Source organism: Onychostoma macrolepis, chromosome 07 (assembly GCF_012432095.1).
Source record: "Onychostoma macrolepis isolate SWU-2019 chromosome 07, ASM1243209v1, whole genome shotgun sequence".
Lineage (NCBI taxonomy): Eukaryota > Metazoa > Chordata > Actinopteri > Cypriniformes > Cyprinidae > Onychostoma > Onychostoma macrolepis.
Window position 1 is genome coordinate 35789120 of NC_081161.1, and position 24513 is coordinate 35813632.

Sequence of the window (24513 nt, forward strand, 5' to 3'; positions counted from 1 at the left end):
ACCATGACTGGATATACTACATTGCTCAGTATTGAATAGCACTGAATATCAGGTCACAACAATCTGTTTTTTGCTGCCCCTGTTTTCACAAATTTTGAATAAAAGTGTAATTGTTGTGTTCTGAGTGTTACAATATGTTTATTTTGCTCTTTTCTTCCATTTGGAAATCATCTGTGGTCTCGGTGTGGCAGTATTTCTTTTGATTCAGCATGACTTACATTATTTAAAATCACACTGGCCATCCAGTCAGTGCTACATCACAGAGCAAGACTCACTTGCAGAGATTGTTGATGAATCTTTAGTCCAGGATAGCATCTGAAGGATAACATAGAGACTGTCTTAATGTAGCCCTTCCATTCTGTCTCCATTTTCTTTTTACCGAGGACCTTCTCAATAACTATTACCTGTCTTTCCGCTCCACTCTTCCTTTAATCTCAGCCCTCCTCAGCCTGGCTCCTAAAAAGCTCAGATGAGTTCTAGAGAGGTGCCTTCCTCCCCTTCAACTCTGCAAGGTGTGTGTATGTGTGTGTCTTCTAATACCCGTGTGCACAGGGGTGTTTCACCGACCACGGCTGCGGCTCAGGAGAAGCGTCTGACGGAATAATGTAGGGAGAGAGTTGAACGGAGGGGGGGGGGGCGGCCTGAAGGCCTAAAAATAGATAGGAGGGCCAGTCGCTCAGAAATGGAGTCGAGTAAAGACGCATCTGCTGCGGCAGGTGAGAGAGACACGTAAGAGAGAGTGTGAAAAAGAGAAAAAGGGTGATGGCAACAGAGAGAAAGAGCAGGAAAAAAGGGTGATGGCAACAGAGAGAAAGAGCAGGACAAATAGTCAGAGGAAGGGTGAGTGCTGTTAGGACAGCTTTTTCCTCTCACCTTTATATTTAGAACGAAAAAAGTGCAAAATAATTCAGGAATCAAAATATAAGATGGCTTATGTGTGTGTGTGGGGGGGTGGGTGGCTTTTTACTAGGTTTTAATTTATCATTGCAAACATGTTTCTGACCAGTGTTGTTTCAGTATTATTTATATACTATTATAGTATTAATATTTTGATTTTGATTTAGTTTTCATTTCATTTTTTTGATTATTATTTTTAGTTAATTTTTTAATTAATTAATATTTGTGTTTTGATATAATTTAATTTTTTTTTTTAGTTTTAGTATTTCAATTTATTTTATTTCTTTCAGTTTCCAATGCAACATTTCTAATTTTCAGTTAAGTTTGTCATCTAAAATGTGTGTGTGTGTGTGTGTATATATATATATATATATATATATATATATATATATATATATATATATATATATATATATATATATATATATATATTTATTTATTTATTTATTTTTCAGTTTATTTCAATTTATCCATTTCAATCCCAAAACTCAGGCTATTGGTTGAGCTACTGTTGCTGTGTTGGGTAGGTTGGGATGCTCATGGAAGACGCATGTTTGATTGCATTACAGAACCACATTGTTTACATTTCTGGGGAATCATCTTACAAATAGCTTCCTTGTTGTGTCTCTGCATAATAAGCTGAGATGGACTGGTTTGACTGGTTCTTATTGCTCATTTAAGCAGGTTTCTTGTCATGAGCTAAATGCATTAAGCTCTTTTTATATAAATTCCTGGTTTATTATTATTTATGTTCTTCAGCTGGTTTGGAAAATGCAGTACAGGGAAACTCAATCCAAAAAATAATTAAAACAAATCATCATTTACTCAACCTCATGTTCATATTCTAAACCTGTATTACTTTTTTCTTTTGCAGAACATAATATAAGATATTTTGAATAACACTGGCAACCAAACAACATCGGAATCCATTGACTTCCATTGTATGGACAAAAAAAGAAACACTAAGGCATTTCTCGAAATATCTTTGTTTGCTTTTCAACATGAGTGTGAGTGAATGATGACAGATTTTTCATTTTTGGGTTGAGTATACCTGCAACATCCTCATAATGAGATATATTTTCAAGTGAAACGATATATTCTGGACAGCAGGGGGGTTAAAAAATAAGAGGACTTGGTGACCCCAACCAGAAAAAAAAAAAAAGGCAGACTGAAATATTACATTTTCATTTAAAATTATGAAGACATTTTCCCCCCTTTGTACACTAATGAATCAAAGCAAAATAATTAATGAAAGCAAAATAACTTTAGGGATGGATCTCTGTGGCTTATTTATTTAACTCTGTCTAACAAATGCAGATTTAATTGATTTAAATAGTCACTGCTATAGTTTTCTCTTGTGATCCTCAAATTTGAGGTCTGTTGTGTATGTGAGGGCCATTCCTTCTGACAGATGTGTTCCCCTACTTTTAAAATGGCTGCTACATCCCTATGTATGTGAAGTGTGTGTGTTCTAGTGCTCAGTATGGAAGTAGTTTTTTCTTTTTTTTTCTGGTAGCTACTCTCTGGAGGCTGAGCTGGCAGGTGCTACCTATGCACACAGACTTTCCCATAAATCCTTCTTTTGCTCTGTCACATTCTCAAGCACGCAAGCATGCACACTGCTGTCTGCATCCTGCTGGAAATTACAGAAGAGGCTTTCTGGTGTATTAGCGCTGCAGAGACAGTGACGGGTTTATTAAGAACACTTGAGTGATCAGAAGCAGTAATCACACACAGCCTTTCACCCCCCACACTCACAGTTACTCTCCCTTACACTGAAGTATGCTTAAATGTGCTCCCTTGAGTATGCACTACACAACAACAGCTGCTTCAAAGGTTCAAGGGTGCTCACTGCGTCCCGGAGCCACTGTCAACAGGCTCAGATATTCAAACAGTTAAAAATTCACTTTCTTTTTTCTGTGGCCTGATGTTATTCTCTCCGCATCTTTTTGTTCCTACTTTTCCTTCGAGAAAATTATATAGACTCAATTTCGGAGCACTATTGCATTTGTGACCTTTAAGCAAGGAAACAAAACAAAGAACGAAAGAGAAAAAAACGGAATACAGTTATTATTTATTTGTTTATTCAATGTATAGAGCTCAACACAGAGCAGTGATTCATGTAAACAGATGAAATAGAATGTGTGGGTGAGTTTGTGTCTCTCTCTCTGTGTGTGTGTGTGTGTGTGTGTGTGTGTGTGTGTGTGCTTGAGAAAGGCAGAAACTTGGTTTACAGAGTTTCTTACATATAGATATGCATTCTTCACCCATAGAACTGCATCTACAAAGAGTACATATATACACAGTGGGTTCAAAAATCAATATACTGTAGAAAATCTGGGATTCTGTGTGTAATTTAAACCTGGAAATGAACAGTTTTAGGATTGTGAAGAAATGACGGTAACACTAAGGTTTCATTTGTGAACAATAGTTAAATACATTAGTTAACATGAACTAACAATGAACAATACTTCTACAGAATTTATTCATCTCAACATTTACTAGTGCATTTTTAAGATCAAAAGTTTTATGCACGCATTAATTAATGCACTGTGAACTAACATGAATATAGACATTTATTTATAACATTAACAAAGGTTAATAAATGATGTTACAATATTTTTACTGTATTTACTTATTTATAGTTCATGTCAGTTAAAGCATTAACTGATGTTAACAGGTGAGCATTTATTGTAAAGTGCTACTGAAGAATAATTTTCAAGAATAAAATGAGTTTATAAATTATCATGTTTCTCCCTGGATTATAGTATCATTGTTTTGCCAGTAATTAATTTCGTAATGAGAGAAATGTTTTGGTTTTACAGGAATATCCCCTTTGATGTTGCTTTCTTATGTTATGTCTTTAATGTCATAATGCAACTTTTTATCGTAATTACGACTGCTGAAAATATTCTAAAATATTTTTGCTTTAATGTGGTATTGTTTCCATGTTTTTATTAAAGGGATGTCTTTGCAGACCCTGCATAGACAGTAACACAACTGAAATGTTCCCAGGTGCAGAAACATAGCAAGGACATTGGTAAAATAGTCCATGTGACGTCAGTGTCATGGTTGTTACTGTGAGGAGTAAAGGAGCATGGAGACGAAGGAGAAATTCAAACAGCGGTCTTTAATAATCCAAAACCAGGTGTAACACAGGGCAGGCAGGAACACAAATGTAGCACATAGCATGGACGACACCAGACAAAGGAATCAGGGAACAGACAACACCTTAAATACACTGGAAAAACAAGGGTAATTAATGGAACACAGGTGAAACAAATGACAAATCAACGAGAGGGAAAAACTGGGTCACAGGGAGCACATGGGAGAAAACAACAAAACAGGTCCATATTCCTGACAGTCAGTGGTTCAACCGTAATTTTACGAAGCTACGAGAATAAATTTTGTGTGCAAAGGAAACAAAAATAACTTTATGCAACAATTCTTCTCCTCCTCATCCTGTCTGCTGTGGCGCACCGCCATTGTGGAAAGAGTATAAATGTCTCCTTGCATGTTAACCTAAGCAGCAGCGCCATGTGCATGTATCGTTTACATGAAGCGGAAGCAAGCGCATGCGTCGTGATACTCTCCACAATGGTGGCGCACCACAGCAGACAGGATGAGGAGGAGAAGAATTGTTGAATAAAGTTGTTATTTTTGTTTTCTTTGCGCACAAAATGTATTCTTGTAGCTTCGTAAAATTACAGTTGATCCGCTGATGTCACATGGACTATTTTACCGATGTCCTTGCTACGTTTCTGGACCTGGGAGCACTGCAGTTGTGTTGCTGTCTATGCAGGGCCTGGGAGCTCTTGAATTTCATCAAAAATATCTTAATTTGTGTTCCGAAGATGAACGTGAGTAATTAATGACAGAATTTTCATTTTTGGGTGAACTATCCCTTTAATCCTTTTTATTCTAAAATTGCAATAAAATAGCATATTATGACATATCATTCTGTCATTTACTCACTCTCATGTTGTCCCAAAACTGCTGAAAAGCAAACAAAGATATTTTGAGAAATGAATGAATCTCAAACATTTAGGATCAAGATAAGTACATTTGTGGCTCCTTTGTACAGATGGTCAGATGTCCCTGCTTCCACTGAAGCACCTGATGCTATTTGGATCATTCTCATGCTAGAGAACACGATCATCAGGTTTTACACAAACTTGTAGAATGTATGCAGCTTCAGTGCTTCTGCATGAAAGCAAACTGTTATAATGTGTACCAAAAAAATCTGTGTTAAATTACAAAAGTGCAAAATAGAAGCACTTCACTAGTGGTGTCAGACATGAACCCCATTGTATCCACACACACGTAGATGAGCCTGTTCTTCTGTCATCTTTTATTAAAGACCACTCTTCTATTTCAAGCACAGCTGTGCTCTGTCTATTTGTGTGTTAGCGTACTTTTTGAAAGCAGTGAACCCTGCAGAGAAAGAATCACTGCCAAGCCTTCATTACATGCGCACACACACGTACAGTACAGTAACACATCCTGGGGGTTTCCATACATGTTTGTACTTATGTATGACATCGCACAAATCTCTGTGATAAAAGAGTCGTCTATTTCACATGTGTAATCCACCTCAATCCACTGCCAATAACTCCATCACACACATCAGAGATCAGACCAGATGAAAGCCAGAGAGTAAATGCTAAGATACAGTCAGTGGGATGGAAAGAGCCGGATGCAGTGGAATGGAGGAGAGTGCTTTGAGTGCACACACAAATACACGCACACAAACATGCTTTTTATCATTCACTCACTCCACTGGCCACCAAATGGGGATGTAAACCTGTGTGCACGTCTGATTTTCAAAGTGTATTTTGTGCTTTTAAGGCTTGTGTATATGTGTGAACTATGTACACACAAGCTTTTGAAGTGTATTATTTCCTCTAAATGCTCGGGTGGCTGCCGTGTGTATGTGTGTGACTGCGTGTGTTTATGTGTTTTCTCGTACTTAGTGGCATTTTCTTCAATGGGTCTTTAATGGCTGTGTTGCCATGGCCACCCCCTGTCTGCACGCTCAGAGCAATGGATCTTTTGTGCGACCGCTGAGAAAACAAGCCATAAGAAGACATTTGCACACACATACACACACACGCAGTCTAAAGACTAAATCAGGGCTCTCCATTATCCAGCAGTAAAATGATTATGCATTTAACTATTATAATTGCATAACTCCGAAGCATCTGTACATCAGCGACATCTCAGTGGATTATAGTTACAATTCATCTAAGCTCACCTAACATTTTCCGCGATTTCAATTTCCCGATCAATGGCAGAATCCTATCAAAATATAAAATCAATCGCCATCGTAAAGTACAGCCAAATGGGTTTGTAAATCACACCCGTACCCTGCAACGCTCAAATTGCGGACATGTTGCCATCTTGAGTGCTTTGTGCAGCCCTCGGCCATTTTTTTAGGTAGTTATTTCCCTTTTTTTCCCTCACAATTTTATGGAGAGACTTTAAATTTATAGTGGCTCATTATTTCGGAGGAAGTTGCCTGCTATAAAAGTTCTTGTCTTTGTATACTCCGGCATGAATCAGGAAGAAAGCCTGAGAGAGGGAGAGATATTTTAATACTGTGTAGACGGAGTGTTTGTAATGACATTCACAAGTTGTGTTCAGACAGGATCTTGAGGGAAAAGAAAATATTTAGAGAGTAGCGTCTTGTGCTTCTCTTGAAATAGGCCATCTTCAGATACCGATTTAGAAAAACACATACGCTTTCGCACCAATTCGCTAGCTGACGAACGAACGTCAAATACCATTAAAGCTGATACACAGGCTGGCATTTCATTACACGAGGGCTTACTTGTGCGTATGCCTTTGATTTAGTTTAATATAATAACACACTAGATAAAACAGCCACAAGCACTGTGATCTATGGCCGCCTGCATCTGAACAGCAGCGTGCATTTGTCTCAATGATGCCTCCTCTTATTTAGAGGGAACTCCAGTGGGCATTTTCCCAGCCGTATGGAATGAACGGACCAGGATGCCATCTCTACAATACGTGCCAGGCCTGTGCCAGAAGTTGACTTCTGCGAATGTAAAGCTTACTTTTACTAGGCGGCTTTTTTATCATCTTATAGATAGCTTTAGGTCTGGTTGCCAGACTTTTGGTACTGTGAATAGAGTTCTCTGTTCTGTTTCATGGATGCCGAAAGCCAAAATGTCAAACTCTGCAGTAGAAAGGGCATTTAATAGATGCTGTCTTTAGAATTTCTTCTTGTCGTCTGAAAACCGTGCACAGTAATTATAAGTGACGCTGAGTTTAGACAAGCTAGTTTTTGAAGATGTTACAAAAACTTGCTTGAAAAGGTTTCTAAACAATCTGCTCTTCATCTAATTTAGGAACAGAAAATGCTACTGTTAAACGACCGTTAAAAGAAATTAGTACTTTTATTCAGCAAGGACACATTAAATTGATCAGATACACTATATTGCCAAAAGTATTGGGTCACCCCCTTCTAATGAACAGGTTTGACTACTTTAGTAATTTCCATGAGTACAAATCTTAATGTTTAAGCATATAATGATATTCTAGGGAATTGTGTGCTTCTAATTTTAAAGCAACAGTTTGGACAGAACCCTTTTCTATTCTAACATGACAATGCCTCTGTGTATAAGGCAAGGTTCAAAAAGAAATGATTGATTTAGTCAGTGTGGAAGAACTTGACTGGTCTGCAGAAAGCCAAGTCCTAATCCAAGCTGAACACCTCTGGTGTGACTTTAAATGCAGATCTTGAGCCAAAAACTCATCACCAAACACCAATGACTTGTACATATGGGTACAGTCATTTTAGACACTTCCAAAACTGTTGCAACAGAGATAGAAATACAATTTTTAAGTACATGAATTATGTTTCCATCTTTGTTGCCACAGTTTTGGAAGTGCCTTTTTCTGTTCTAAAGAAGGGGGTGTCCCAATACGTTTGTCCATATAGTGTATGTACAAGTCATTGGTGTTTAGTAAAGAGTTTTTGGCTCAAGATCTGCATTTAAAGTCACACCAGAGGTGTTCAGCTTGGATTAGGACTTGGCTTTCTGCAGACCAGTCAAGTTCTTCCACACTGACTAAATCAATCATTTGTTTTTTAACCTTGCCTTATACACAGAGGCATCATCATATTAGAATAGAAAAGGGTCCTGTCCAAACTGTTGCTTTAAAATTAGAAGCACACAATTCCCTAGAATATCATTATATGCTTAAACATTAAGATTTGTACTCATGGAAATTACTAAAGTAGTCAAGCCTGTTCATTAGAAGGGGGTGACCCAATACTTTTGGCAATATAGTGTATTTACTGTTACAAAACATTTGTATTACAAATAATTGCTGTTCTTTTTCAAAGAATCCTGAAAAAAAAAAAAAATGATGGCAGTTTCCTAAAAATAAAATATTAAGTAGGCAGGACTGTTCAACATTGATAATAATGAGAAATCTTTCTTGAGAACCAAATCAACATATTAGAGTAATTTCTGAAGGATCACTTGAAGACTACAGTAATGGCTGCTGAAAATTCAGCTTTGCTATCACAGAAATAAATGAATACATTTTCAAATATTTTAATATTAAAAACGGTTATTTTATATGTCAGGTTTCTTAAATACATAGTTATATGCACATACATAAAGTATATACTAAATATGTATTATATTTATATTAAATATTCAGAATCAGCCTAAAAAATTAGAAATTCTAATGTCTAGGTGACTTATCATTAAACCCTAAAATGAATAAAATCTTGAAAAGTTTTTTTTCTTTTTTTTCTAGTTATGTTCGGCACTAAATTTTTCATTAGCTTGAAATTGCTGTGTGAATGCAAACTCTATAAAAAGATTTTGAAAAATCCTTATCCAGTAACCACAAATGACTGGAAAATGTCATGGAAATGTCATGAAAATACACTGGTCAAAAGGTGTAGGAGCACTGTTTTCAGCACAGATTTTTGGACTTTTATTGATGGCTGGAAGAATTCTCAACTAATAAAAATATTTAATAAGCAAACAACATATGCAAATGTATAGAACTGTATTTTGTGAGTGTCGTGCAAGCCCGTGTATACAAGTTTACTGTACTTTTGCTAATACCCAAGATGTTCTCTCTCTCAGCCTCATCCAATCTCCCTTTCTTTTTCCTTCCATCTCACACCTTGTCTCCTTCCTTGTTCTCTAACTGAATAAATTTGCAGTGCTCATATAACTCCGGGCCACCGTGTGTCTTGTCAGCTCTCAGCAGGGGAACATCTATAATATTACACCCCAGCGCTGCACTCCCCAGCTAAACCATGTCAAAGCACCGCTCTATCTAATAAACAGATGTCTTTATTGATCTGAAGTGCCATATCCCTCTCTTTCCCCATGAAAAAACTTTGTTAGGAGGCAGCGATAAGTGTCACGCAGGCTTGGGTTTTTATATCTCAGTTACCACAGGAGAGGGAGGGTGTCCCACCAAGGTATATTGGAAGGTTTTGCAGGGTCAGAGGAGATGACGAGCTAAGAACTTAATAACTCTGAGTGCGGTGTTTGTGTGCATGAGAGAGGTAACTGTTTGGACAGGTGTTAACAGAACAGCAGGCTAGTGATGTTAAATTGTGTTTCATGAACTACTACATCTGAATGGGTCATGTTTCTATACATTTACAGACTAAATATCATCTAAAAATGGACTCTTGCACCATAAAATGCTTGAGTAACTCTGCAATGTTTTGACCCAGGCCTGTTTTGACATGTAACATCTGTTCTGATGCATCGTGGTCTGTTCCTGAGGGCATTTGCCATAGTTTTGCGACATTTGGGCAATGCAGTCATGTATAAGTGTGTGTGTGTGTGTGTGTGTGTGGCTGGCTTGTAAAGAATTCAGAAATGAACTGAAAATGACTTTTAAAATCCAATTGAATTCCTGAATCTGAATTGAGGATATGAATTGAGGTAATAAACTAGATGCAGAATTGCAGAGTTCTTCAAATTAGAATGTCAGGTACCAGAATTTAAATTTAATTTTGTAACTAGAAAAACATATTTTGTCAAGACATAGATAGACAGACAGACGGACGCATAGATAGAGAAAATTCATCAATTTTGAATTTGCATTTGAATTTTGAATTTGCACAAGCTTTGTGTATAAATAGCATCAAACAATGAAAAGGTCTTTTTTTTTTTTTTAAATGCACTTAATTTACCAGAATCTGTTGAATGTACTATTCAGCAAAGTCCTCTTCCACTTATTTCAAAGAAGAGGAATTCACACTGATTGTGTGTATGTGACTATATGGTATGGGTGGGGAATCTGCAGTCTGCAGGAGAGCTGAGGTGTTCGTCCATGTCCGTCGTGATCATTTTAGAACCCTCAAGCACCCCTAACAAATTTAAATCTGACCTTGGACGGCACTTAATGAAGTACCTGCAGTCCATGTAGACTCATGATTGAATGGGGAACATGATTCCTGGTCATTATGTTTAAATACTCTGACTCTTTAATGGCGCACATTTATTACTGATTTGGGAACTGTGTGAGGTCATTATTCAAGACATTAGTGAAATCTTGTCTTTAACACGACAGAGACTGAGCAGGGGCTGGTCATAATGTTTTGAGCTCTGTTAATGGAACAAGTTGCTATCAAACATCAGGGAGATCTACTGTACATGGTGTTGATGAAGCGAAACCCACATTTATCTAAATAAGGACTTATCATTGATGTCTATTGTTCTTAAATTATTCACAAAAATGTCCAATCCAAAAATGCAGCTTTTGGCATTTTTAGATCCTTTCCGAAACCCTGGAGCTTGCCAATTTCTGAGCGGCAGCAAAACTCTTCATGTGATCTCACTGATTTCTATGAAAAGTAATTGAGACTTTACAGCATTTTTGTTCCCTATAGGAATGACATGAGATAAGCCATCTGAAAGGTATAGTGATTTGATTTACACTGCTAAAAAGAGCTGGTTTATGCTGGTCTAACATATGCTATGGTAAATGGTAATTACACTTTTTTTCAGATGTTGCTAAATATTTATAGCAAGAAGTATAGCAAGGTCAGAAACACACACTAAGAGACAAAACAGTTAAATTCTAGAACAATTAGTGTTTGTCCTTATTACTGATCTGAGACAAAGGTATCACACATACAAATACAGCGCAATTTATAACAATTAGGCTCTGCCCTTATTACTGATCCGTGACCAAGGTGACACACGCAAACACACGCAACGCCATCAGTTGATTTCTCCGGTTCATTTCAGTATCATTAGAAAGGCAGAGGTCGTTACCAAGTTTAATTTGCCATGATGATGTTTTGGTCAGCAGCAGAAAGAACATTACCAGGGGCGGAATGTGTTCATTTGGATTTTCTAGGTTTATCTAAAACTCTGTGCTTGCTTTGTATTCATATCATGTGCATGTGTGTGTGTGTGTGTGTGTGTGTGTGTGTGTATCACACTCACCATGTGTTAACACTCCTCAGGCATGTGTGGGTGCCTCGCTGTGGAGTTATAATTTGAAACAAGCACCTATTCTATTTTGGAAAGATGTTTTTTAAAGAAACATTTTAAATCTTCTAACTGTCAATAAATGTCATTAGATGTTAATAAATTGCATTGTGACATCTCAAGTGAACTTGAAGTCTGTTAGGATATTGTAAGGGAGGAATGTGACAGCAGGGAACAAAATGGCTACTTCCTTTTTCTAGAAGTTTTATAGAAATTATCATTTAAAATAAATCAGCACTATTCAATGTAAAGATCATTTTAATTGTATTTATTTATTTTTTTTATTTATTAAAGATTAAATTTGATTCAAATCTATTGTAATGGATAATTTTTTTGAAAATTAATTTGAATGAATATCAAACCCAATACATAAATATTTACATTTCTAGAAATTGTATTAAAAAAAATGAAATCAACACCATTGCATGTAAAAAATATTTTAATGATTTTTATTGATATGCATATTTTTTTACATTTTAAATTCAAAGATGCTTTTATTAAACTACATTTTTGAATAGATTAATTTAAATGAATAGGAGACCCAGTACATTTGTTTGTTTGTTCATTCATTCATTCATTTATTCATCCATTCGTTCATTTGACAATTTTGTTCATTAGAAATTATACGAAATTAAAAATCAACACTTTTGTATGTGAAAATACCTGTTTAATTATTTTAATTGCATTTTTAATTTTTTATATATATTTTATAAGCTTTGAAAAATGAATGTTTTGCAGATTTCTATGTTTAGGGCACTTCATCAATGCGAACATTTTTCATGAAATGCAGTGTTTTGTTGTTATTACATTTCCTTGCTTCTTTACTACCAATGAACATGTTAAATCACATACAGACAAACACATAAACATATAACTTCCAACCTTCCACTCACATAAAGAAGTCAAATTTATCAGATGTGTCACAAGCATTAATAAAAAGGCTGCTCTCTGTCATTTAGCCACACGCTTATGTGTGTGTGTTGGAGATGGAGTCTGTCTGTTTGTACACTTCACATCCACACGTTGCTTGGCTCAGAGATAGTGAGATGACACTGGCATGCCTCTCTCTGCATACATTTCCATAATCAAAGCTAATATGGCTTCACACAGTGTGTATTTTAAGTTTATATGGATGTGTGTGTGTGTATGTATGCACAGGGGTGGGGTGTGAGAATGCGTGGGCACCGGAATATTAATCAGATGATAAATTGAAAGCGTGTGTACAGGGTATACGTGTTGCGGTGAAGATGGAGGACATGAGATATGAGAATGCGTGCGTGTTTGTGTGTCGGCTCATCCTGTGCTGGTTAATAGACCGTTTACTCTGAGCGTTTGATCCCAGCAGAAACTGAAGGGCCACAGCAGCAGCCAGGTCACAAGAATTATGAGACACCGTCGCACCAGGTGACAGTAAATCCTCCTCACTCCACACTGCATGAGTTTAGTATCGCAGCCCCTTTTAAGTGAAAATTACCTCACTGATATTAAAATCTAAGCGAGATGACACCCCACACAGGACAAACACTCAGAGAATCTTAATAACTCTCACAGAAACTAGTTACTCACTAAAGCGCTATTCAGACAGGATTAATTTTCCAAACGACATTTGAGTTCCAGTTATTAACACATGGCGTGATGTACTGTGATGTAATGTGATGTACTGCTTTGGACGTGATTTGAATCTCTAGGGGTTTTTACACTGCACTTAACCCTGGATTATAGTCGTTCTAAACTCCATTTTAACCCCAGGTAAAGGTAGCACTGCTTTTTACTCAGGTTTGTGAAACCCTGCTCCGTATCTGGATTAGCACTGCTTTTGCACATGCTTTGGACAGTTATGGAAACACTGCATGTTGTAGAAACAGTTGTTTCAAGGTTTGAGGGAAAAAATGTCAAATGGTGAAGGAAAACACGTGAATTGAAGTGAAAAAGGTTTTATTTTTACCTTCATAGTCAAAAAAAAAAGAGAGTTGATTCCTTAGTCAGGTTAAATGCGATTTAACACAGATGAACACGAGGCTTTAAGGGATAGGCTCACGATCTTTACAATGGCATGCGCTGTATCACATAATTTTTGCCAACTGAAAACTGTTTTATACAGTATTTGTCTGAAGCTTTATCAGAAAGATGTTTTCGTCAGCTGAACAATTGGTGTGGTTTTAAACAACTTCTATCCCTCACAGCCTCATTTTCATTCCAGTCAAAAATTAAATATGGCTCTACCCTGACCAAGGTCTATATGAGGATGCGTAATGTTAGAGCCGTTAATTAAACAAGCTGTGTGCTGCATTTGTTTAATCAATGACAATGACACCACAAATATGCAAATAAGAGTGCTAAGCCAGGTTTTAGGAACATAAAGTGTGAAATGTCAGAGACCTAGGATTATTTGATAACCCCTTTTAAATTATGAGCAGTGTGAAATGTGAAAAAAGATAACCCTGGTTTCTGTTTACCTGGGGGTTTAGAATGACCCAGGGTTAACTGTTTCACGTGTGAAAAGTCCTACTGTAGTTATTCCTAAAGTGAGACTGTTTGTTGTCTGGATGTGGGTGTTAAAAAAGGTCATGTGTTCTGGATGTGTGCATCATGAAACCAATTGAAAAAATTCATTTGTGTTATAGAATTATAACATTATGTATATACATAAGGGAGGGATTAATTAAAATGCTTAAAAGTTGGCCACAAGGTCTGTATCCATAAGGTTTATCAGGCAGCTCACTCAATGAAGGTCAAAATAGAATCGTTGTGAGAAATGAATATACCGCAATCACAGACATTCCTGTATGACTGGGGTAAGATTTCTCAGAGGACCCCTGAGTTAGCCGAATAACAGTAGGTAATTTGCTCTGTAATTTTTCTGAGGTTGTGTAAGTAAATCACAGATATGTTTAATTCAAGTGGGATTAAAATCAAGTACATCTGTAAAACACAAATTAACCTGACTTCCTCGGGGAGAACTAGTAGCATCTGACTAAGGCTTATAAAGTTCTTTGCTTAAGAGGAAAAACTTTTGGTCACACTTTATATTAGGTGGCCTTAACTACTATGCACTTGCATAAAAAAATAAGTACAATGTATTTATTGTGGTCATATTGTATTGCAAAACACTTTTTCTGCTATTGCGGCAGGATAGGGGTAAGGTTAGGGGCAGGTTTGGTGATACGGGTTGGTTTAAGGGTGGGTTAAGGTGTAAGGGATGGGTCAACAGTGTAATTATAAATGTAATTACAGAAATTAATTACAGATGTACTTAAAGGTATTTGTAAAAATATAAGTACAATGTAAAAACATGTATGTATACAATAAGTGCTTTGTACCAAATTATTAATTTAAATGTAAGTACACAGTAGTTAAGGCCAGTGGGACCAAACTTTTTCATGTTTGCTGTGAGGCATTAAAAATAAATAAAAAGGAAATGTTTGTTGCTTTAAGGTAATAGAGGTTTCAGATATTTGTCATTTAAAGGCTTGGAGTACTTCAGTGTTAAAATACATTCTCATTACTATAAGACAGGTGGTATGTTTGGGACACCTGTAAAAAAAATCATTATTTTTGCAATTCCCTCTGGTGTCACTAGTGGCGCCAAAATTACATACCTTCAGTAGCAGTTTTTTTCTCTGATGTTTTTACTAAATTTCTTTTGAAATGCAAGTAAAAACAAATGAAACATTTGCTGATATACAGAAAGAGTGTAGAACAATAAAAGTAATTTGGGCAGCTTCGGTCTTGGGAGAATTAGCTGACAAATGTTCATATTGAAACAGACTTTTGATTGTAGAATTTACAGTCTTGTGAAATATCGGTAACACTTTACAATAAAGTTCATTAGTTAAGATTAGTTAACAACATTAGTAAACATGAACTAAGAATGAACAATACTTCTAGAGCATTTATTAATCTTAGTTAATGTTAATTTCAGCATTTACTAATGCATTATTGAAATCACAAGTTGTGTTTGTTAACATTAGTTAATGCACCATGAACTAACAATGAACAACTGCATTTTCATTAACTAACATTAGATTAATCATTAACTAACAAAGATTAATAAATAGTGTAATAAATGCATTGTTCATTTTTTGTTCATGTTAGTTAATACATGAACTAATGTTAATAAATGACACCTTATTGTAAAGTGTTACCGAAATATCATATGAATATAGTAAGTGACACTGTTTAGATTCTCTTAATAGATTCAAAAGTCTGCATTTGATCGCCATTTAATCTCATTACTATCTGGGTGAAATAGTGGAATTTTTTTCCTTTGATTTTAGATTGCATGAGATCCTTCAAGTTTGCACAGTTTACATTTGGCAGATTCTTTTGTCCAAAGTGACTTACATTGCATTCAAGGTACACATTTGATCAGTTCTTGCCTTCTCTGGGAATCAAAGCAGTGACCTTGACTTTTTCTAATGTCGTGCTTTACTGATTGAGCCACAGGAAGACTTGAATCCTGAATCATTAAATACTGTAGTCGTACATGGTTTTGAGTGCTGCAGTAATCTGTCTGGCAGTAGATGATAATATATCTAATGCTTGGCCCAAATAATTCATTATTTTCCTGTCTTACATTAATTATCACACAGTTACATGTGTAAAAGATTATTAAGCTGAAATTTTGTTTAATATATTATGAGACTTCGAGGGATGACCTCTGTTAAAGTCATTAGATGACTAACACAGTTCTCCCTGTAATGCAGTAGGGCATGTGTTGTGTGTTTGTGTGCATGTGTTTTGATTACTTTGGGATTGTGTTCCTTCTCAGCTCTTGCTAGTGTCAGTCAATAGCACAAACTAAGACTCCCTGGTGGCCAAAAGGCTGGCAGAATATCTAAAAACATGTCAAGAAGATGAGCAACACCATGAGCCATCGCTGCCCCCTCCTTTTCTCTCACATCCACATGCAGACACGCACTGGCATGAATATTATTCAGTGTCAGATTGAGTGAAGAAATTACGTGATGTCTAGATGTATGATGATGGCATCCCTAGTGCCACACATAGACACACAAACACACTGCTTGTTTACTTCCAGGCTTCTGGCAGGCATGTTCAGGGGCAAAGGTCATGGCCATGTGGACTGTTGCCATGGTGGTTAGCAACCATTGCTGTGGCATTGAAACCGACTTTTCCAAGCTTAGACTGGCGTTATTAATATTGGCTTGAACCCCTTGATGATGACGCAGTCCAACCCTGTCTGGCCCAAGGCAGCCTAGCGGCCCTCGTAATTCAAAACACAGCCTCTGCTATTTGCAAGCTGGAGCGAACTGGCTACGCTCTGTTTCTCTCTTGCTCTTTCTGTTTTGTTTATTTATGGAATCTTTTCATTTTAATTAGGGCTGTCAATCAATTAACGATTTCAATTCAGCATATCATTACTATAAAATGATATGCTGATTAATCAAGTTAATTGTAATCTCATACATAAATATTTTATGAGAACAGCTCAAATGAAGGAAATTCTTAATGAGACATTCCGAGGTTTTTGAAGTCAATATATTTTTTAACATAAGCCTGTCCTACAGTCCAGAACAATCCATTTTGCAGTAAAAGCTCCACTCCTGCTTGGCTACTGTTGTTAATTTAGAAAATCCCATAGGAATCAAGTGGAAATTTCTGTAAACTTTGCGAATTTCAGTAAAATGTGCTGATAATGTGGCAAAAATAGTTTGGAAACTCTTCTTTCATGGGCTGGAATGAATTGTGCTGTTGCAAAGCATTTCACCTAGTGTTTTTCTTTAAAAAAATAAATAAATAAAATAATTAAATTACACAGTGGCATGATTAAAAGCTGCAAATGACTGGACATGTAAGTGATCCTCTGTATAGACTTACATTTGAAAAGAGGGGGATAAAATGGCAGATAGCAATATTTTATATGTTCAAAAGTTTGGGGTCAGTTAGATTTTATTTTAAGAAATTAATACTTTTATTCAGCAAGGATGCATTAAATTGATTAAAAGTATATGTAAAGACATTTATAATGACATTATAATATATAAAAGATTTCTGTTTCAAAGAAATGCTGTACTTTTGAACTTTCTATTCATCAAATAATCCTGAAAACAAAATATCATGGTTTCCAGAAGAATATTAAGCAGCACGACTGTTTTCAACAGCGACATTAAGAAACGTTACTTGATCTCAAATTAGCTTTTCAGTCACGTGACCGGCTCGAAGACCTGGAGGGCAAAACATCCATAGAACTTTAGGACAAATATTTAATATCAAAAGAATAAAACAAAGGTATGTGAACAAAATGAAGGTTTTGGCCATTTGCAGTCCATGTTAAACATCCGCGGCAATATTTCAATCATTAAACAGTGTGACAAAACATTGGAAAAACACTTAAAGTGTCTTAATATATTTAAAACAGTAATATTAAAATATCAAATTCGTAATAACAATAAAATAATCTCTATATTAATGAAGCATAGTTTAAGCAGATGAGGCCGGAATATGAATGCAGTCCGTTTAATGGTTCAGTGTTTTCCTTCTAATTGTTTTCTATGGGAAACCATTTAACGTGAAACTTTGCACATTGCGTTTATATTCTGGCTTCATCTGCTTGCCTGTACAAAACTTAATGCAAACTACGTAAAAATAATTGGCGGTCAGTGGAGCAAAGCTTAGTTTTGTCCTCAGGTGGTCGTTCCTGTATAATTGATTACACTTCTGTAAATTAACGACTTTAATTGACATTTGTAGTTTTACTGCTTCCCAAATACTTTTTAATGCACAGCAGGGCTTGAGTTAAAATCTGCGCACTGTCAGTTGAGAGGGGTCGTTGTTTTGAGCGCGAGCACCCTGTGATCATTCCGTTAGTAGATGTATGTAACTAGGACAAGTGCTGGTGGGGTGGCTGCTTGATTCTCTCTGGCTCTGTAGCAGAAGCTGTGATGGAGCGATAGAGGGATAGATGTGACGAAGACATTGATGGACTGATGAAGAGCACTGTTCTTTTGTCAAGAGCTATGAGCGTTTAAAGCTCAGTCAGACACCTGCTCATGTCACCTGTGCGCTGTGTTTTCTCGCTGCGCATGAAAATGTTTAGGTTTGTGCATTCAGGCGTGGTTCCATGGAAGAGTTCACATCCAAGATGTTGAGATTCGTGATGCTGGCTGCATTTATTCGTGTGTGTGTGTGTATCATTTACAGGCACATATGTGAAAACATTATCTCGCCGTTGTGGTTGGGGTTTATTTCTACCAGCTGGGAGTTCAGGGCTGAACAGAATAATAGGTTGATTTATTTGAAGTCCTTTTTTAGAGCAAGTCACTTCACTCAGCAGCCATCTTGGCAACTATTTTCTTGTCACACAAGGTTGGCTTCTTCCTGCTTTAATGGGATAAAGACCAAAACCACCAAAACTGTTTGTCAAATCACGAATGCAAATCCAGTCCAGCTAATGCAAAATGTGTTCTAGAGCAAACAGACCGATGCCTAAATTCTAAATTGGCTTCATTTTATTCAGATCCCAAACTGAGTATTGTGATTCATTTTCTACTATTGGCCTGTTTTCTCTTCCATATACTGTCTCTCTAAATGCACTGGACATGAAACATTATTTCATTATTTTTCATTATATTAGAACAAATTTCTGGAAAATCATCTAATTTTAAATGATCACATTTGACACAGTATCAAGTATGACACAGGTATGATAAAGAGGAGGTTTCTGTAACATTGGACACTTGTTTATTTAAACACATTTGATCTTTTTTATTTTCTTGTTCTTCTTCATCATCATCTACTTCTTTTTCTCTTCATCCTTTTCTACTCCTTCTTCTTCTTCTTCTTCTTTATTGAAACAGACTTGGAATGTAACTTTTTATTTTATTTTTATGTATTTTATGCATACTTGCGTAGTATAGATTTTATTGTTCCAGACCCAAACTTTCTATCTTCAATTTTGAAAGCCTATAATATTCATAAAAATTGGACTGATTATTTTTCTAACTGATAATCTAAACAAAGAATTAAAATAAACATAAATGATTCATTTCTATACATAATCATTCATTTATATGTACAAAAACATTTTTCAAAATAAAGAGAAGCCATCTATTTTATTCCAGAAATGTTTAAAATATCTTTTCACTACATCATTTCCATTGCAGAACACTATTTTAGGTTATGAGAGAGTTTTATATCTAAAAGTCAGAATGGTATGTTGTTCTGTTTTGTGCTTCATGAGTGATGCCCAAGATTTGTGTGTGTTTGCATGTATATGGGTATCAGTGTTTGAGAATATGAATAAGTACACATGGAACTGTACAAACATTCACAGAGCAGCATATCTTGTGAAAGCTGTTTTCTAAGGAAAACCTTGACATGGAAACCAAGCGCTTCATGAATACTGAGCTCAATTTTCAAGGTATTTAGACTGAGATTAATCTGATGCTTTTTGAATGGATGCTCTGGTTCTCCAAACACTGTTTCAGCCTCATACCTCTCCTGCGAAGTGCTCAGAGCGGAATACGGTGGCCATCATTTGGCGTCATAAATAGGATCTCTGACTTAATGTGCTGTTGGTGCCACTGCTGTGCTTTGCCTTTGCCACAGGCACACACAAACACTGACATACACATGTACACACACACACACACATACACAACTCCAGTGTAATGTTCTCTGCCCAATCCCATATCCTGCCTCAGCTTTAGGTTCGTCCAGTAATCGTTATTGGCCATGGTATTTAATTTGTGTAGCGGCAGCTGTTATTGTGTGGAAATGGAGGCTGAATCACAGGGAGTGTATTGATGTGATAGAGGGATGAAGTGAAAAGGTGTGGAGGGAAAACCGAGAGCCAGCAGCATTAGAAAGGATAGATGGAAGAACCCGACAAATAAGCTCTGTTCCAAAACCTAGTGAGCTGCCTACGGAGACAGCATTTTAAGGCCACGTAGGCAAGCTTCCAACAAGAAGACTGCTGAAACGAAATTATGCTGCCTTCTAAAACACCTCATTTTTTGCCAAATTCTAAAGCAACATTGCATTTATGCTTCACCGAGAATGCAATTGCAACAAGTCCTGTGAAAACAATTAATGTAACATGGAGTACAATCTGAGACATATATTCATTACAAATAGGGGTGGGTGATATTCTAGTAGACATGATAACATTTAACAATCGGTTTAAATTTTAAATGATCATCTCTGATGCAGTTATGCTTATGTGACATTGCAGTGTTGCATTGGCATGAAAGTTTATCCTTTTGTATACGGTTTTAAACCTTGGCACTTTAAACTTTCAAGTGATTTGAAATAACTGTTGTAGCTTTAATAAGAATCATTGTATATTTCATTCACATGAAGGCTGTGCAGTGTTCTATTTTACATATTACAGTTTCTGTAATATTTCTTACTACTTATACCCGAAAAACGTTTTATTTCATTCTATCTTTGTTCTGTTGTATTTATTTGTTCTAATTGTGTTTCTTTTGTTCTTACTTTATTAATGACTGTATACTTGTGTTTACTGTGCTTGAGGACTTTTACTTATATTATTTAGGGTAGTATTGTGTTCAATCTATAATTGTAAAATTTCAGTGTCAGCTAACATTTTGGCACTGTAACAGCCTTTCTCTCGTCTCCTTAGTCTCCTGTAGGCTTTTTTTGTGAACCACAATTTTTATGACAGTTCCTGTCTATATGATGTTCCATTCCAGTTAGAATGCATTAATAATTTAATATTAATGCAGTTCAAGACAGCTCCCTTTGTAGGTGGTGAGACGGCTAGATGTTGAAACAGAACTTTAGTGTAAAGGAGAGAATTTGCTGTGTCTCAAAGCATGAGCATGACGCTCGATGCTAGCAATGTCAAGGTCATGGGTTCAATTTTCAGGGAATGCATGAACAGATAAGATGTGCAACGCAAGTCCCTTTGGATAAAAAGCATCTATTGGCTAATGCACTGTGTGTGCATGTAAATGTGAGCACACACATACACTTAGCAAAGATTTATGGTTGGGGGGTGTGTTTTCATAGCTTTTACATTGCTTTTATATCAGTCCCATAGATGAAGAGGAGAGGAAAAGAAAGAGAAGATGAAGGGAGTGTGAAAGGGTGGGAGGATTCTGCTCTTTCACTATTACAGCCCCACTCCTCCCCTTCTCTGCTCCCCTGATTATGCTGTTGCTGAGGGTATAGAGCACATCAGTATTGCTTGTTTGGTACTAGCCTTGCAGACTCAGACTTTCGATGATCGGTTTACTGCTAATTCTGTCCAAGAATACACAGCATAGGCATTTTAAATTTACTTGCTACTAAGTGTCTCAAACTAAATGAAGATTTTTGTACACTACAATTTAGGTTTGGGTTTAGTAATATTTTTAATGTTTAAGAAAGATGTCTCTTGCTCTCACCAAATCTGCATTATTGATCAAAAATATTGGTTTAATATATTTTAAAATGTATTTTTACCTGTAATGGCGAAGCTGAATTTTCAGCAGCCATTAGGCTGTGTGTCCACCAAAGCGTTTTTCCTGAGGCTAGCAAATTTTTTTTCAATTGGGAGCAATGGGAGTATTTAAAAACAGCAATAGCATGACGAGGTGTGAGTGTTTACTTCACACTGAGCGCTGCGTGCTTGGCTTTTCTTTTTTTTTTTTCTGGTTGCTGAGAGTTAAAAAAATAAACGTTGAACTTTGGGTAAAACGCAGCTCTCATCAATGTCACTTTTTACCCAGCTGTCCAATAACGGTGGACAGACAGAAAGACGGGACAAATATCACCAATCTTTGCTTTTACAATGACTGGACAACAATGGAAAAGTAGCCTAAATACTGATGGTCTTAGAGTATCGATGTCAATACCAGATGACATCTCCAAAAAATATAAATATGAAAAATATTGCTCTGAGGTACATTTTGTTCACTATGGGTCTAAGTGCTCTCAATTGCAGCTGGGCATTTTCAAAAGAGTGCCTGCTATTTTCAGATGGCTAAAAATGCTGTGGTTGGCGCATGTTGTTACGCCTGTCTTGCAATCCTTCAGAAATCATTCCAAAATTCTGATTTGGTCCTCAAGAAACATCATCTTTTTTTTTTTTTTTATCATTTTCAATGTTAAATCAAAGTATTAATTAATTTTTTTCCAAAATGACCCCCAAAATTTGAATGGAGTTTATGTTCTGAAAGGCTGATTGTTGCATGCCCAGCATTTTACTTTAAGTGTAGATAGACAAATTACTTGTCACTAGAAGCTTGTTAGCACCTAGTTAGGACATAATGTGAGACCGAGACTGTACAGACTGCAACAGTAACAGCAGCACTGCTTGATACATGAGAAACATAATTTGCATCAATTTCTATTCACTTTTCATACCATCTGACACACAGAAAGGGAGAGAAAGAAATAAAGGGAAGAAAAAGACAATATCAACCACCAAATAACTGAAATTGAGAAAAGCGCTGCGAAACAGCATTACCATATTTTTGGCGCAGTTTTACATATATGTTCACTTAAAAATGCACAGATACAGACACACTCACACGGTTATACACAAACTTGGTCATTCATCATTGATAAAGGACTCAGGCTGTGAGCTACCCTGGGGCCTAAACAGTGGCTTACTCACACAGAGAAGTAGAGAAAAAAATCTCTATCTCCCTCTCGCTCGTGCTCTCTGTCTCTCTGACACACAAAAACCCATTTATCATTGATTTTATATAAGAGTGATTGGGATGAGATCCTTTTTGGCTGTTTTTGATGTCTCTTCTAGTTTTCTTTATGTTGGTTTTCCTTCTTTTCTCTCTCTGTTCTTGTTTGGAGTTTCTCTGTATAGGAGAATACATTGTAATTGGCTAGAGGGTGTTGGCTCTGTGGGCAGCACATGTGTTGAATATGCAACGGTTACAGCCTCACTTGCTTTTGAATATTAATGAAGGAGAAATTGTGGTGGCCGCTCTGCCGTTTTTAGGAGCTGCTGTGCTGGTGTTGGTTTTGTAATACAGTAAAAAGACTAGAAATGTAATGCCAGTTTAGCACAGACACACACTTCATCAGGCAGTGATTAAGCAGATATGAGTGGTGTGTGAGTAATGGTTCTGTCTAATTAGCATGGCGCTGACTGTCGCTGACCCTTCATGGAGTGCCTGTGTCCCGGCCCACATTAAACCCCTGTAAATATTTGCTTTTAACTCTTCCTCTTCTGTTGTTTCCAATTTTGTGCTCTGGTGGGCTGCGACCACTCATTCATTCCTGTTTGTGTGTGTGTGTGTGTGTGTCCCCTATGACTGGACAAAGATTATCCTCTTCATCTCTCTCTCTTTTTCTCTAAACTGGTTGTGGGGAATAAATAGAAAATATTTTGGGAAACAGACTTGGAATGGTCAGTGGGATTACAGGCTAATTCTCTCCTGGAAAAATTTATCTACAGTCTTCTAGATTGTTTAAGATTTCTGTATTTATCGGTGTGACAAATGACTGTGTTAAGTCATTTGTGTTAAATAGACACAGATTGCAATTTTGTGTTTGGGGTGCAAGAAGTAGGGGCAATATGATCTCATTTGTAATCGTATTCTTACGTATTGTAAAGTGATGTTCATTTTTATATGTTTAAACACTGAAATGTGAATTATTAATGTATTGACATCATCTAAAATGAGCATCTCTCATATGAACAGCTTTAGAGATGCACAATTTTATCAAATACTTTTAGTTCATAAAATATCGAAGTGATTGAATTAATAGGCTGAATTTACTGTTTTTGAGGGGGGCCTTCCTAAAGCTGCATTTATTTGTAGTACCAAAAAAAAAAACATTATTATTTTGAATTATATTGAATTATTATTTATTAATACAATTTAAAAATTACATTCTAAAATATATTAAAAGAGAAACCAATTATTTATTCCTGTGATGGCAAAGCAGCAATTTTCAGAAGCTATTAACCGTTTTTTTGTAAAAGTTTTTACTGTCACTTTTGTGCAGTTAAATAAGTCCTTTGCTGAGTAACAGTATTTAGTTCTTTCCAAAGTGATTTGAAATATATATTTAAAGTGTAATATAAAGGATTTACAAAGATTTGATAAATTTTTAAAGCTGCACATATGTAAATAAGTTTTAGATTCAAAATAATCAGTCAGTTTCAGTTGGC

The 24513-nt window shown here is 36.3% G+C and overlaps 1 protein-coding gene across 6 annotated transcripts in view; it reads left to right on the forward strand.

Annotated features, from left to right (window-relative positions):
- nlgn2a (neuroligin 2a) overlaps window positions 1-24513 on the forward strand; it is a 198990-nt gene that overhangs the window by 52753 nt on the left and 121724 nt on the right. The window contains exon 2 of one of the 6 annotated variants that reach the window (XM_058780627.1): window positions 439-512. The exons of the other annotated variants lie outside the window; for them this stretch is intronic. The gene's annotated coding sequence lies outside the window, so the exon portion shown is untranslated. The remainder of the gene's footprint in view (window positions 1-438; window positions 513-24513) is intronic. 6 annotated transcript variants of the gene reach the window in all.